Source organism: Lissotriton helveticus, chromosome 7 (assembly GCF_964261635.1).
Source record: "Lissotriton helveticus chromosome 7, aLisHel1.1, whole genome shotgun sequence".
NCBI classification, from domain to species: domain Eukaryota; kingdom Metazoa; phylum Chordata; class Amphibia; order Caudata; family Salamandridae; genus Lissotriton; species Lissotriton helveticus.
Window position 1 is genome coordinate 929883525 of NC_136068.1, and position 15324 is coordinate 929898848.

General features: G+C 43.1%; 1 protein-coding gene and 1 pseudogene across 1 annotated transcript in view; both read left to right on the plus strand.

The window, feature by feature from the left end:
* The window catches only part of LOC144767141 (protocadherin gamma-A10-like), a 458767-nt gene that overhangs the window by 101248 nt on the left and 342195 nt on the right, over positions 1-15324 (plus strand). The gene's annotated exons all lie outside the window — the stretch shown is intronic.
* On the plus strand, positions 9379-11858 carry LOC144767148 (protocadherin gamma-A6 pseudogene; annotated as a pseudogene).

Consider the following 15324-nt stretch of genomic DNA (forward strand, 5'->3'; position numbering starts at 1 on the left):
CCTTTCTGGAACAAGCTATTGGTAAGTTATAACTCCACTTATGCGTTATTTGACCCTGGAGTTTAAATTAGATGGACCGGAGAAAAACATGTATTGTTTCAAGCTGCTCGAATCAGGCTGTTCCAAGCAGTTCACATTGAACTGAATCAGACCACCATTGATTCTACAGGTTTCAGTCAGACTGGAGCTAGCTTGTCCATTTGTTGTCAACACAGTTAAATGGCTGATGCTATGCAGCTAGATAAGTAGGAATGCAAACCATGTCCATACTGTGGCATACCACCAAAGCGAAATCTCTGGAAGCGGTGGTCTTATAACTCTGAGTTTATACAAAATTCGGTATTGTAGGCTGGTACTGATCACTGCATGTCCCCGTAGGCACAGATTGGATCAACCCATTTCCAACATCAGGCCCCTGGACCATTATGAAACCGGAACAAGGACTGCTTGATGTGCTAATCTCTGGGTTTATTGTCAGAATTGGAAATATTCGGGTCAGTACAAGATTTGAGGTAGATGTTGATGGTAATGTGCCTTCAGCGGTTCAAACACATTTTTACTTAAATCAAGGCCTTTGACCATCTCTTAAATGGCCAATAACTGCTTGGTCATTTTCTGTAGCAGCTGCAGGAAGACTCTGTGTCCAGGATGAAAGCAAATGTTATGGAATTATGAGGGCTACAATGTAGTCCTTTCTATCTCAGTGGCCTGTGTGGGTTATCTGTAGAACTGCGAGGAGTGTTATCTTCCCCAGGCTTGACACGGAAAGTGTGTGGTTCTCGACCCAAAAATGTAAACTGCATTTTCTCAAAATATAACATTCTAATACTTTTCAGTATCTTTGACTGGGTTAACTTCTTTTATTAGCTACTTGTTATTTCAAACACCTGGCTGTTTTTTGGCGAGAAAAAGCAACCTATTGAAAATCAGGGTGAGAAAAAAAACTATTGTTTTCTGCGTAGGGGCTTTCTGATGTTAAATTGTAATATGTCTTCCAGGGAGGAGAACTTTCTAGAAACAAAGGAGATCGATTTGCACTGGTATTTCTCAATAGAGAGACTTTTTACGTGGCTGCCCATTTTTCCTTGTGTACGTGGAGCTTTCTAGTTATATATTTTTCATTTAAAAATTGCAATTTCCTTGACGCCTGGTATTTTACTTTTGTTTACCATCCCATAATAGTATCAAGGAGAGTATGTGGCACAGTGGCCACAGCTGCCGACTCAGGAGTTGGGGATCCGGATTCGTGTCTCGCCGTAGGCACAGCATCCTGTGATTCTAGGTAAACCACTTAATCTCCCCACGCCCATGGACAACGCCTGGGTACTCTGACAGGTACTCTGACAGGTGATAAGCTGCGCTATGTAAATCTACAAATGCTAAATAATTGTATCCCCAGAAGTTAATAGTATAAATCAAAATGTATTGAATAGTTTTGAATAATTAGGCTGTTTGACCTAGATTTTTTATTCCTAATAAATCCTGATCTCTTTTAGTTGTTAATGTTTTATTTAACAATGCAAAGTATTTTTCAGATTTTCAGGTACTTTTGTGCAATAAAGGAGGCTAACCCCACATATTGTCTATCAATAGCTTAAAGGAATCATTATTTGTTGGCCTTCATTCCTTTCCCTATATAATTTTAGGTTAGAATTAAGTCTGTTTTCAGCTGGCCAATGTACACCTATGAAGGTTTGTTATGGTTATTAGCTATACAAGGAGAAAAGAAGTAAGTGTATATACATGGGCTGCCAGGACTCCAGTCTGAAGAATTTTCCTGAAATGAGCAGTGGGAGGGTGTGTTTTTTCGAAATAAGCACAATAAATAAATCGCGTGAATTGTGTTGATTTCTGAAGTGAATCTTGTCCATTAAAATGTAGAGGTGGTGAGCTGTATGTCTCGTGCATAAAGAACAGGGTTTACATCATCACCCCTACCTTCATAGAAAGCAACTGAGGACACAGAAAGCTGTAGCTGACACCAGAAATCGGGGATTCTGCCACATTGTGGACTGCCTATCATCATTTAGGAAGATATTTTGCAATTACTAGAACGAGTTAGAGTAGTCCGGCTTGAATGCTCCATTGACCATAACTCTAGGCATACCATTAGAAAATGGTAGACATCGAAGTATGCTTCATAGGACCTAAGTTATTCTTAGCAAAGTCAAACGTCTGCAGCTGCGAAATTCTGCGGGGTCACCAACAGGACAGAGTTTAAGTTGTCTTCCTGTTGAATGACAGCTATCGCTGTGAAGAAACAGATTGGTTAATGATGGGTACATTGATTTCCTATGAAAGCATAGTCATTGGATGTGGGGAACTTAGCTCTTCATAAAGTATTTTTAAATCCCTGATTTTGCCTGAACCAACATTTATTCACTTCACCCATCCTACTTCCCGAAAGCTGGATGTCCCATTCAGCTTGGAAAGAACAGGATGCGGGTAATTGGGTTTCCATATGACTAGCTGAGTGACAGCCTGGAAACACAAAAGCTACCGCTTTTATGTTACCTGCTTCTGGAAGTCATGAAGTTAGACTTCTCGCATCCAGTTCTGGCCCTCGCAAAATGAACGTTAAGGTGGTGGCAGTGGAGGGCCACAGAATTTAGGGTAAAATAATAATTTAAAAATGTACCTGTCGCTGTTGACGATGACCACCTCGGTGCTTTTCTCTCAGCAGTCATTGAGAGCACACAGGCTCCCCACCCTGTCTAAATGCTGCTCTCATACAATGAGAGCAGTGCCGGGAATGGTTTGAGCTCCTGGGTCTGCTGCTCAGATAGTGCTGGGAGCCTGTGGCTTTTCTCCAACACAGCTGTGGAACTCTCAAAGCTTGTCAAAATGGTGGTGACCCCGAGTTATAACGATCTCCTGAGTATGCTCCCACTCCTTCTCCCCATATGAACACTGAGATCCATTGATCACAGAATAAAATATTTTATTTGGTAAAAGCAACCTCTAAAACTCACTCCATCTTGTCTACATGCCGCCACCACATCAGGCGGATTGCGTCTACCAAATATAGAAATTTAAATCATTTCTCAACACCTATCACTTTTTCCTTGACCTGGAAACACCTGTCTGTGTTACTATTCAAAGAAACCTTCAATCAAGCATAAAAGGCTGTCAAATTCTCTACGTCAGCCTATCTACGACAGATGCTCAACCCAACCCTATGGTAGTGGCAGCGCTTCCGATAACTACTTTAACACAGTAGACTAACAAACCCCTCTGTGGCTCAATGCCAACCTAAAGACTGACAGCCTCCCTATCAACTTCCTATAAACAGCCCAGCTGGCAGACAGAGAGCATACACACAATAGAACAAGTGTATAAGTGAATTCTAAAGTCGTTCTAGAGATTGTAGGCTTATTTACAATGTGGCTCATGCATGGTCAAAGCCCTAAGTTACCACATAGACAGCCTTTAAGCCTCTGCCCTGGATTCATTCCTTCTTAAATGGGGAAGCTACAAGAAATTAGTCTCTGGCTTGTATAAGGTACTAATAAACTGCCTTTACTACCAACCCACTGCCAAATCCCTACTCTACAAATGGAACTAGAGACTTACTAGACAGTACTCAGATAAAGAATGATCAGTCCTATTTTGAGATTCCAACAGGGGAGCTTAAAAGAGTCCCGTCTGGAATTCAGCTATTTTGAAATCTTACATGACTGTCATTGGTCTTAAGGGCAGTTATTTTGAGCAAACCTCACTCGAATAACCCTGTGCTTAAGACATGCCACACATATTATAGTCCTGCCCTCCACTGCAGCTGTACTGGAACTCAGTTTGGTCTCACCTTCACTCAACAAACAATCTGCGCTTTGTAGCCATCCGGAACTGAACATCTTGCATGATCCCAGTGACATTTCTGGGCTCACAAACCATGAAAAATAACAACTAGACACAGTGCTAGTCATGGCCAAAGTCTGCATCCTTAGATACTGGAAATACACCAAGGTCTCTACCCTAAAGGAATGAATGGTATGATGCCATCCTTCAAACGACTCTTTACAACTGCTTGATCTCAGACTGAATAATCAAATTCTCTATCGTCAATGACATTTGGGAACCCTACCTCAAAGACTAGATTCAACTCACTCAGGAACCCTGATCCTATCATTTCAAGAGATAATCTTTTTTTTCCTACTTTTTTTTCACCTTAGTCGTTTTGCAGCCAATTTATGTGATGCTTGGTTTTGTCAACTATTAACACGTAGTTGTGTGGAGATTCCTATCCTTGTTCATAGCCTCTGTTCCAACCCCTCCTGATACCCTATTCTTTGATTACAGATTAGTAGAGTTAGCTGTGCGAGTTTGACCCTTTTGTCATCACTTCAACACAGGGCAATTGCTTGGTCTCCTTGATTAATATTTTTTTTTTCTTTCGTCCAAGATTAAACTGAAACCCTGCACTCCACAATTTGTGAATACTGTTTGTTGCATCCACATATATGTGCTATATGTAAAATTTTATAAAAATGAATATAAAAATAATAGGGATTAGGGCATCTCCTGATTGACATCTGGGGCTGTATTATGCAATGTGGCACATTTTCTGTGTTCGCGCCAGGTGCACCTCTCAAAACGTGTGCTCCGGGCTAAGAAGGAGAGTGCTCTGTATTATGCGAACTCATGCTGCCCTGGGGACTGTGCATTCAAGTGAAATACCTAGCGGCTTTGAGGCAGCTGCTCCGTGTTGCACTGTGCAGGCGGGGATGTACGTTGTTACAACGCATGCTTTTAGCACGCATGTTCTAATAACGCGGTTTTTATAACGCATTCTTTTACAACGCATAACAGAAAGGGGTGTTGGATAGTGAATATTTTAATTTACTATTCCAACACCAGTCCCCGTTGACACTAGGGAAGGTGTTGGATAGTAAATTAAAAGTATTCCCTATCCTTGAGCGCCCCCCAGAGTCATGCGTTGTACTAGAATGCTATTTAAAGACCGTGTTGTAATAGCACTGCGTGCTAAAAGCTGCGTCGTAAACGACGTTCCCCTGCAGGCGGCAACCCACTTGCACATTTAAGGGGGATTAGAGATCCCCTTGCAGGGCGGTGCAGTGAGTGACTGCACCCGCCTGCAAGGGGATGTCTGGGGGTCCGTAGGAACCTCTTTAAGAGGGCTGCTATCATGGGGCAAACTGACATTTTGCCACCTTTTAGGTGGTGCACTGTGAGCGCACCTCCTGACAGCTTCTTTGCCTCTGCACCCGCATCTATTATACAGCGCGGACACAGAGGCAAAGGGATTCATCATTTGCATGAGGCCACCCCCCCATTCAAATGAGGAAATGCATTCTTGAGAAAGTGTTGGTGCTACATGTGCACCAGCGCTTTCAGTATTGCTGAAGATGCTGCACAATTGTTTGTGGCCCCTTTTTTAATACCAATGTGCCACAGGGCCCAGCAAAGAAGGCACACATGCCGTTGAACCCCGAGGGCACATTCTGTTATGCGGCCCCAGGTTTCCTGCAGCCTCTGTTGAACTACCACAGTACCAGCTCAGTCCTGTATGTTTTTAACCTTTGCTGATTGTGAAAAGATCTAGGCTTCTCCTGAATGGCTTAAGCATTTAATTATAGGGCCTGGTCATGTGACTAAGTGCCTGTCCTCAGCTCAAATTATGGAGTCCCTTTCACTACTGTTGCTCCTTTGAAATAATTGATTATTTTCTGAATTACGGAATAGTGTGTAGAGCTCTTCAATTTAATCAGCTCATTCAACCTCAGTTTCACTGCTAGGATGGTGGCTGAAATAGCCTTTGTGTTTTAAAGTAGCTGTTGGCAATAAGATTAAGACATATAATGATTGGCCGGGTAATGGTAGACAGAGATAGACGTGTGGTGAAAGTGCAGCAGACTCACTAGGGCGACTTGAGTTTACGCTCTGTCCCTCTCTGTTTAAAACAAGTCAGTGATAATGGGAAGGTGTGAGGGCTACTACAGACTGGCTGTAAGGTTGAGACCTTGTAGACCTTGGAGAGCTAAGGTGCTATTACAGATCTTATTGGCCTATTTAATGTTTGCATTATTAGTTTTCCTCTATAATGACCCAGTAATTGTACAGCACCGTAACACTCCTTAAGTTTTGATATAAAGTTTGGCCATTTCTCACAGAAGGCTCTCAAAGCCTCCGTAGGTTCTGGTGCTCGATCGCTGTAATTATCTCTTCTGCGGTTTTATATTCTGGTATTCAACCACTGGCCTTAGGAACCATCACCTTGCTGCTCCTCAGCTGTGTATAAATGACCATTCTCTCAGTCTCACTACCCAGAGCCAGCAGTGGGCTGGTGTGTTTCCATAGTGCTGCACGTTCACATATTCGCACAAACTTCTATGCAGCTCTGAGTGGTGATGTTGGTAGTGGTGTGGTGGTACTCTTCTTAAGTAGGCCATGGTGGTGTATCATGTTCTATATTCAATACACTATTCACCAATCCAGTTTAATTTTAGACAACTATTCATAGACAGCGTTGTCTCTTCGTGGTCTATTCCCCCTCTCTACGTTAGTATTGTAGCCGGTCGGAGGATTTCAGGCTATATCCCATCTGGTCAGTTTACTGTAGCAGCAGTGACAAGCACAGGCACCAGGGGCACAATGGTGACAGTGGCATGTCAGTCTCCGCGTGACAAACACTACACCAGCCTGCCTTGTCTTTCCCACCTACTTGTCCACTCCATATAGAAATGCCAGGCTTCCAAGAGTAAGTCACTTTGAGATGCAGGAGTGAGAGAGGGATTTACTCAAAATACAGAGGCAAGTAATTAAAATAAAAACTGAATGACTTTAGCCCTAATGGCGTAAAAACGGAACAGGGACAATCAAATGTCGAGTTACAGTAGAGAAATGTGGTGACAATGTAAGGGAGATGAATCATTCAAGACAAGCTGCCATCAGTGCAGTGACAGCTAAGTGAGGGCTGTACAGCTGACCATCGTGTCTCCTCAGCGCCTTCACTAGCGCCCCTCACACTCCTGCTCCTCTCCATCACCAGCCTGGTTCAGGCTGCACCACACACGCCTCAGTCCTACTACTTTTGAGTTTAGTGTCAGGGGCTGTAGCCAGCCTCTCTCTGTCTATGTTTTAGTGACCATGGGCTTCCTTACAATTCGAATAGGTACTCTATAGTAGACAATACAAATATAAAAAAATGAAATAATTTGAAGTTACCAAAACACTCCTGGCAGCAGCTGCAACATAATTTCCTCCTCCAAATTTGGCTGATGCATAGAAAAGGACATGACTATTAAGCTCGTTAATTTAGAGCATGACTTATTTTCCTGGCACAATCTGTCTGGAAAGTCGCTACTCTGTTTATTAGAACTCTGTTATTCAAGCCTAGAGTTTGATTCAGATGGCCCGGAGGCGAGCTTGTGTCTCTGTAAGCTTCTCGATTTAGTCTGTTCCAAGCAGTTCATTGTGTTCAAACTTGAATGAAACCTCCATAGATTATACAGGTCTGAGGCATATTCGAGCTGGGTTGTCCATCTTTTGTCAACACGGGTAAATCGCTGCTGTTATGTAAGTAGATAAGTAGGTAGGTAAAACACTTACATAGTGTGGCATGGGATTCTATGGTTTTCTTCCTGAGATAGAAAGGTGTTTTTACTGGGTCTGATAGTATATTTTTGGTCGAAGTGCACATAGCCTACAGCTGAAATCAGCATAGCAGAAAAAAACAAAAGAAGGGCGCTGCGGGTTCGTGGAGGTAACAAGGAAAAAAAGAGTTGTTTTTAAAACACAAGTTCAAATGTGGCAATCAGACCAAAGCAGTAGGAAACAGGCAGGAGCTGAGAGGTTCCTGGGGGGCTTTCCCCTTCTTCCAGGCAGCAGAAGTCATACATGTGCCAGGACTCACAAAGATGGTATGGGGAAATGTGAGCACATTGATGCTTGCTTTGGGTTTACACCGAGGTCAGTAACTGCCCCCCTTGCATTACAAGAACCGTGTATACCTCTACCAGTTCATTTAATTCACTGCCGATTAGCAATTGGAAACTCTTCCTTTCCAGGCAAGGTACCGTTTAGTATGTTTAAATGAGGAATAACTGCATGCTTTTCCAACGGGCAAAGTCCACGTCTGCAAGAACAAGCAAACCAGAAGGGAAACTAGAAAAAACATACAAGGTGATACAGCCATGACAGGAGCACTAGACTTTCCTCCCCTGAGTCTCCTTGCGTACAGAGTTTACTTTTAGTCTAATAGACTATTCTGTCTGTTTCCTCTGTCCTTCGTTAGACAGACTTGAACAAACTTTAATCTTTCTTCCAAGGCGCAGCAAGCAGAATGAAATGACCTTTCATCGTTGGAAGTAGAATGAGAAGTGTGCTCTTAAAACCAGCTTCGAGCATCTAATGGCATTCGTGTCTGTAGACCAACCATGGAGAGCGGAGTTTAAGTTAAACATGAACATTATTTTTTGAGTGTTTATTATCTGAAGTGTAATTCTTTGGATGATTGCATTAGCATTCCATAAAGACAATACATTTCCGCTTTCCTATGCATTTATTTGTTGTCATAACAAAGTTATTCTGCTTCAGGAAACAGATGTCAACTCACTGTGGCCAGCCCAATCAGGCTCCCACAGTTGGCATTACTTGAGAAACGTAATCAGTTTTTTTGATCAACCCAGTTATTATTTTTTTGTTTAAACATCGCCTGCACTAGTTTTGAAGCCCCATTAACCTCCCATAAGGATACTTAATTTACACATTAAGTAGGCCATTGTGATGTAGCATATGTAAATGACAAATGCAATGATATAATATGGGTAGTTTACTTCCGTTTGTTCAGTGGCAGCAGTCCTACAGGTAAGTCGGGGTAAGTAGGGCTGCAATAAATTCAATGGCTGTTGTTATGTGATTTATCTCGGGGTGCAAGATTAATTAAAGAAAGGCTCAATATATAGAACATTATTCAGTTGTATTCCTCTTGTAAGCATTAAAATAGCGAGTACACCTTTGCAATTGTTGTGAAGTTCATGTAGAGGGTCGGGAGGTATATTTACTTCTGACTCACGGTAGCTAGATATTAAGGTACCAAATGCATTTGTTGCTCTTTATTTAAGTTGAAAAGGTGGTTTATGAAATGTACTTTCCATCGCGCTGCTGCAGTTATGAGTTTGGTCACCGAGCGGCGCTGCTCACTAAGCTGAGAGAGAATGGTACCAGACGACCTTGCTGATCACGTGGTGCAGTAACTAACTGCTGCACATAACCAGATTCTTGTATAGCGGCGGCCGGCGAGAAGGGCTCTGGGTGTACTGATTTCGGAGGTGCATTGACTTTATTTAAAACATCGCTCTAACTCAAACACTTGTGGAAAACATTTTATTTTCGAGAATCCAACATACATTTCCGTTCATGGCTCGGGCACCGAAACACTGTTACTCCGAGGCTCAGGCATCGAGGCGGGCATCGAGGCGCTGTTACTCCGGGGCTCCTCTACTGCTTCTTGTTGCTCTGCTGACAGTCTGTGGAGCCGCTTCCGGGCAGCTGCGTTATTCCATTCCCGAGGAGATGAGGAAAGGCGCTTTTGTTGGGAATGTGGCTCTGGATCTGGGGATGGATACGAAGGAGTTAACAGAGGGAGGAGCCCGGATTGTGTCCAGAGGTAGGAAGCAGTATTTTATTCTCAATTTAAACAACGGGCATCTATACATTAATGCAAGGGTAGACAGAGAAGAGGTGTGTGCACAGCAAGCCCAGTGTTTATTAGATTTAGAGATTATTGTCCAACGAGCAATGAAGGTATACGCTGTGGAAATTGAGATTCTGGATATCAATGATAATTCACCCAATTTCTTAACTGATAAGATCGTATTACAAATCAATGAAAATAAATCACCGGGAGCGCGCTTTGTTCTACCCGATGCCCATGACCCAGACGTGGGGAAAAATGCTCTCCAGGGTTATGAACTCAGTCCCAACAACCACTTCACACTAAACTTCAGCATCAGCACTAATGGTGTAAAATACGCCGAACTAGTGCTAAAGAACCACCTAGACCGAGAGAAGCAGGACATTCACCATCTTATTCTCACAGCCACAGATGGGGGGACCCACTGAGATCAAGCACTGTCCAGGTCCGCGTTCTTGTTCTTGATGCTAACGATAACCCCCCAGTCTTCAATCAGTCCGTTTACAAAATTAAAACTCTAGAAAACGTGCCCATGGGCACTGTTGTGACAACTGTAACAGCTACTGACAGAGACGAAGGAGCCAACGCGGAATTAACCTACTTATTTAACAATATTGCAGAACCGGTTTTATTGACATTTCACTTAGATTCCAAAACTGGAGAAATATCCACGGTTAAGCCACTAGACTTTGAAGAAATTGAGCAGTATGAATTGCAAGTGCAGGCAACTGATGGTGAAAGTGCAGCCCGTTGCAAAGTGTTGGTGGAAGTGATCAATGTCAATGACAACGGCCCAGAAATCATTGTGTCATCTGTGCTTAACCAGGTTGTTGAGAATAGCCCGATAGGCACAGTCATTGCTCTTTTAGAGGCATATGATCAAGATTCTGGAGAATATGGCGAGGTTGCATGTCACATCTCCGCACTTCTCCCATTTCGGTTGGAGAAGTCATTTGGGAGTTACTACAGTTTGATGACTGAAGGAACACTGGACAGAGAGGAAGTATCAGATTATAATATTACAATTACTGCCATGGATAAAGGCAACCCTCCAATAAGTCAGACCAAAACCATTCACCTTCAGGTTACCGATGAAAATGACAACCCACCACTGTTTGATCAGTTGTTGTATAGAGTTTTTGTAAGGGAAAACATGCCACCTGGAGCTTCCATATTTAGAGTCAGGGCAACCGATCAGGATGTTGATATGAATGGCAAAGTCTCTTATTCAATTGTTGGGGGTTTTCTTGGAGACAAACCTGTGACATCCTTACTTTCCATTAACTCAGAAACTGGCATCATCTATGCACTTCGAGTTTTCGACTTTGAAGAATTCCGAGAGTTTGAGGTCCAAGTTAAAGCTCAAGACAGAGGTTCTCCCACTCTGGTTAACAACGCCACTCTTGCATTTTTTGTACTGGATCAGAATGACAACACCCCTGAGATATTATACCCATCACCTCCAACAGATGGCTCCTCTGGGGTGGAGATGGCTCCTCGCTCTTCTGAACCAGGCTATCTGATCACTAAGGTGGTCGCTGTTGATGAGGATTCCGGTCAAAATGCCTGGCTCTCCTACCAGCTGCTGAGGTCCACAGACCAGGGACTGTTTACTGTAAATGCTCACACTGGAGAAATCAAAACAGCCCGTCCCATTATGGAAAAAGATGCAATGAAGCAAGTGTTGGTGATTTTGGTGAAGGACAATGGGCAACCTTCTCTCTCTTCTTCGGTCACTGTCACAATATTGTTGGCTGACAGCATCCCGGAAGTTGTTGCTGATCTGGGCACCTTATCGTCTCCTGCTGATATTGAATCAAACCTCACACTGTATCTGGTGATTGCTGTTTCCGTTGTTTCCTTCTTGTTCCTTTTCTTTGTTATTCTGTTGCTCTTATTCAGACTTCGTCAGTGGAGGCAATCTCAGCTATTGACATCATCTATAGTTAATTTTAATGCCCTTCCATCCTCACAACTTGTCGGAATAGACGGAGTTAGAGCATTCCTTCAGACCTATTCCCATGATGTGTGTTTAACAACTGATTCATTAAACAGTCAGAATAAATTTCCATGTGTATCTCATTACGTCCACACCCCAATGAACAATGGTGCCCCTGAAAAACAAGGAGCTGTCATGGTTGAAGATCTTCTACATGTAGGAAAAGATGACCAGAACTTAATTCAGGTAAACTTATTAATTTAGAATATTTCCATTTGTGTTTATTCTTTTGTACCATTAGTTTAATGAAAGCTACAGGTTTTGTGTTTTAGAGTCTAGTTTGTTCTATTCAGATAGTAATATTAATACAAATTATAAGCAACCCTATCAGTTTAAAACCCCTTGTGCTGTCATACTTTTCTTCCTTTTCACAAAGTTAAATATCTGATTGCCATTCAATGATATGCAATGTATAAAAGAGGCACAATGCATACTAGATTTAGAACAATCTAGAGCAAGAAGTTCTTCGATTTAGCCATGCCACATGTGACCTTCAGTATTAGTGCATTTATTTTTTACTCATTCATAATTTTGGAAATTGGGAAAAGCATTCCCTGCAGTCTCTCTTTTTGCATGTTTTGCTAATGTGAATTTTCTCAAGATCAAATGTGCATTGCATTTTCCGTGACCATGTCTCGTTAAAGGTACAAAAAATCTGGTGTTCTTAGGATGGTCTACCGTTGGCTGTGTTGCTCAGCGTGTTGTTTGTCCTGGCTCTGCAAAGGAACTTCCACCAATGCAATTGCACAGTAATACACACACAAGAGACACTAGACAAGAAGGGATATTTAATGTTTGACATTCTACTGGCAGACGTCCTTGCTATTTTCCCACTATACCAGTGTTGTTGATGCACTTCTATTTTTCATCCAGTGGTTGTGTTTGAATTTTGTTTCAATGCGGACTTTCATAGAACATACTTTGGACTGTGAGAAGCTGGTGCTATTAATGGATTTGGTGTAATCTTTGGGGGATAAATCCCTTGTGTTATATCATTTCATTCTGTGCTGCTGGACAGCAGTTTCTAGAACGACCCTTGACTTGCAGAAGAAATAGAAAAAGACTGATCATTAGAAACCATGCAGAGAGCTGTTGGTTCCAAACAATACTGTTTTTGAGAGAGAAAACACAAGGAGTCAGGTTTCAGAAACATGGAGGTGACATGTGAAGTTGAAGTTGAAGTTAAAAGTTCTTGATAGAGCGCACTGTGACCAAGCGGCTTCCTGGCGCTAGAGTTTAGACTGAGAAACACAGAAGTCCGCCAGGATGAAATCAACAGGAGTACGCTTGGGAGAACAGGAAAGTCTTGAGCGCCTTGCGAAATTGTGAGTAGACTGGAATGGATCTAATGACCAGCAGAAGACTGTTCCAGAAGCGAGGGGCTAGTACGGAGAATCTAGTGCCTCCAGTTTTGGACCTGCGAAAGCGAGGGATATTAAGAAGAGCCTGATTAGAGGAGTTGAGGGTACGGCTGGGGGTATAGGGACTGATGAGGGAATTAATGAAGACCGGAGCAGTACGGGCACGGGCCATGAAGGCCAGACATCCCATCTTGAAAAGGGATCTCTGGCAAATGGGGAGCCAGTGGAGGGCTTTCAAAAAAGGAGTGATGTGGTGGAACTTGGGAAGGTGGTGAATGAGGTGGGCGGCCTGATTCTGGATAGCCTGAAGACGACGAAGTTCGTAGGCCGGAATGCCCACGTAGAGGCTATTCCCGTAATCAAGACGGGAGAGAATCATGGCCAGAATAATAAGTTTAAGGGCATCAGGAGAAAAAAAACAGGAGACTTTCCGAATGATCCGGAGGGATAAAAAACAGGAGGAGACAACTGAACTAATCTGGGCATGCATGGAGAGGTCCTGACTGACTTTAATTCCCAAGGTCTTTACTGAGGCCGCCGGTACTGGAGGGGTGCCGAAGATGGAAGGCCAAAAGGCGGCGGACCAAGGGGTGGTGGTAGCGCCTGTCAGGACCAACTCCGTCTTGTCCGGATTAAGTTTGAGGTGGTTATGGTTCATCCACTCGGAAATTAAAACAAGAGTAGAGTGAAATTTCGGCAGGGAGTCAGAGGGGGAGGAAAGATCAAATACAAGCTGGAGGTCATCCGCATAATTATACACGGAGACCCCCATATCTAAAAGGGAAAGAATGAGGGGGAGGATATAAAGATTAAAAAGAAGGGGGAACAGGGAAGAGCCTTGGGGGACCCCACAAGGAACCAGGCGGGTAGAGGCGGAAAAGCCTGAAAGATGGACCGCCTAAGTCTGCCCTTTGAGAAAAGAGGCGAGCCAAGAGAGGGCAGTGCCCCGAACGCCCGCTGCGCTGACACGGCCGAGAAGGATGGAATGATCGACCGTGTCAAACGCAGCGGACAAATCAAGGAGCACCAAGGCCTGGGGTAAGTTGGAATCAGTCTTGCTCTTTAGCTCGTCTGGGACGGACAGGATCACTGACTCAGTCGAGTGGACCGGGCGGAATCCCGCTTGGTGGGAGGCCAGAAGATGGTTGTCCTCAATGAAAGTGGAGAGGCTAGTTGTAATATGACTCTCCAAGATCTTCCCTAGATAATGGAGAAGGGAAATAGGTCTAAAATTAGACAGAAGGGAAGGATCTAAGCCAGGCTTTATTTAAATGGGAAGAACTATGGCCGATTTGAAAGATTTAGGAACTAGACCTTGAGAAATAGAGGCGTTGAGAAGGGAAAGAGGGGGATCAGGGCAATTGATGAAGAGCTCTCTCAGAATGCGGGCCGGGGCACAATCAGCCGGGGAGCCTGACTGGTGATAGAAGACACTTCCTTCAGTTCAAGACAATGTTATGTTAGCTGTGTTACTGTGTACTTGCAAACCGCTCCTTTTACAAATTACATGGACTCTTGTTTGTGAAGAAGCAGGGATTAATAAATCTCAAATATCTGGTGTAATCATCAGACAAACACTACCACTGGTCATATGGCCTTTTCTTAGTTGACGTGGAGAGAGTCTTAGGAGCAATCATTTACCTTAATTTCCATAAAGAGTGAAAACCAATTAGACTCCAAAAGAAATAGTAAAGAGAATTGTTGTGAATTTATGAGGTTTTATTAACAAATTTAGTAGTATCTAATTAAGTATTCGGATCTTAAGCACCATTATTGCAAGTTTAAAATGTCCAGGGGGCAATATTATCAAGATAAGGAAAAATAGAACATTAATAAAGATCACACAAATAATACAAGATGTGCAACAAGTGTGTTCCATAAACGGAAATCCCTAATGTAAATTAAGCAGCTAAGGGTTGATTAAGTGCTTTTGGTCAGACAGGTAGATTAAGGTGTCAGCCTCAGAAAACCAAGGTCTCTGACGAGAGAATATGAATGCTTTGACATTACGCCTTTTCACTCAGGAAGTGGAGCTCAGCAGAGGTGAGAAGGATCTTTGTAGTACTGTCACCAAGCATCCCCTCCCTAATCTAAGGAACACACACTGTTTTTATGTGATATATCTCAACAAGGCATTAGATTGCAACATTACAGCTTGTTCTCGCTCTTGTGAACCAATAATAATACTTCTGACTCTGGGTGCAGGAAACTCTCCTGTTTCTCAGGGCAGCACAGTAGTACATGTCTGGCAATGTCCTTGAATTGTTACAGATACGGTCAGCACTTCCCACAAGTTGCTCCTGCCATCC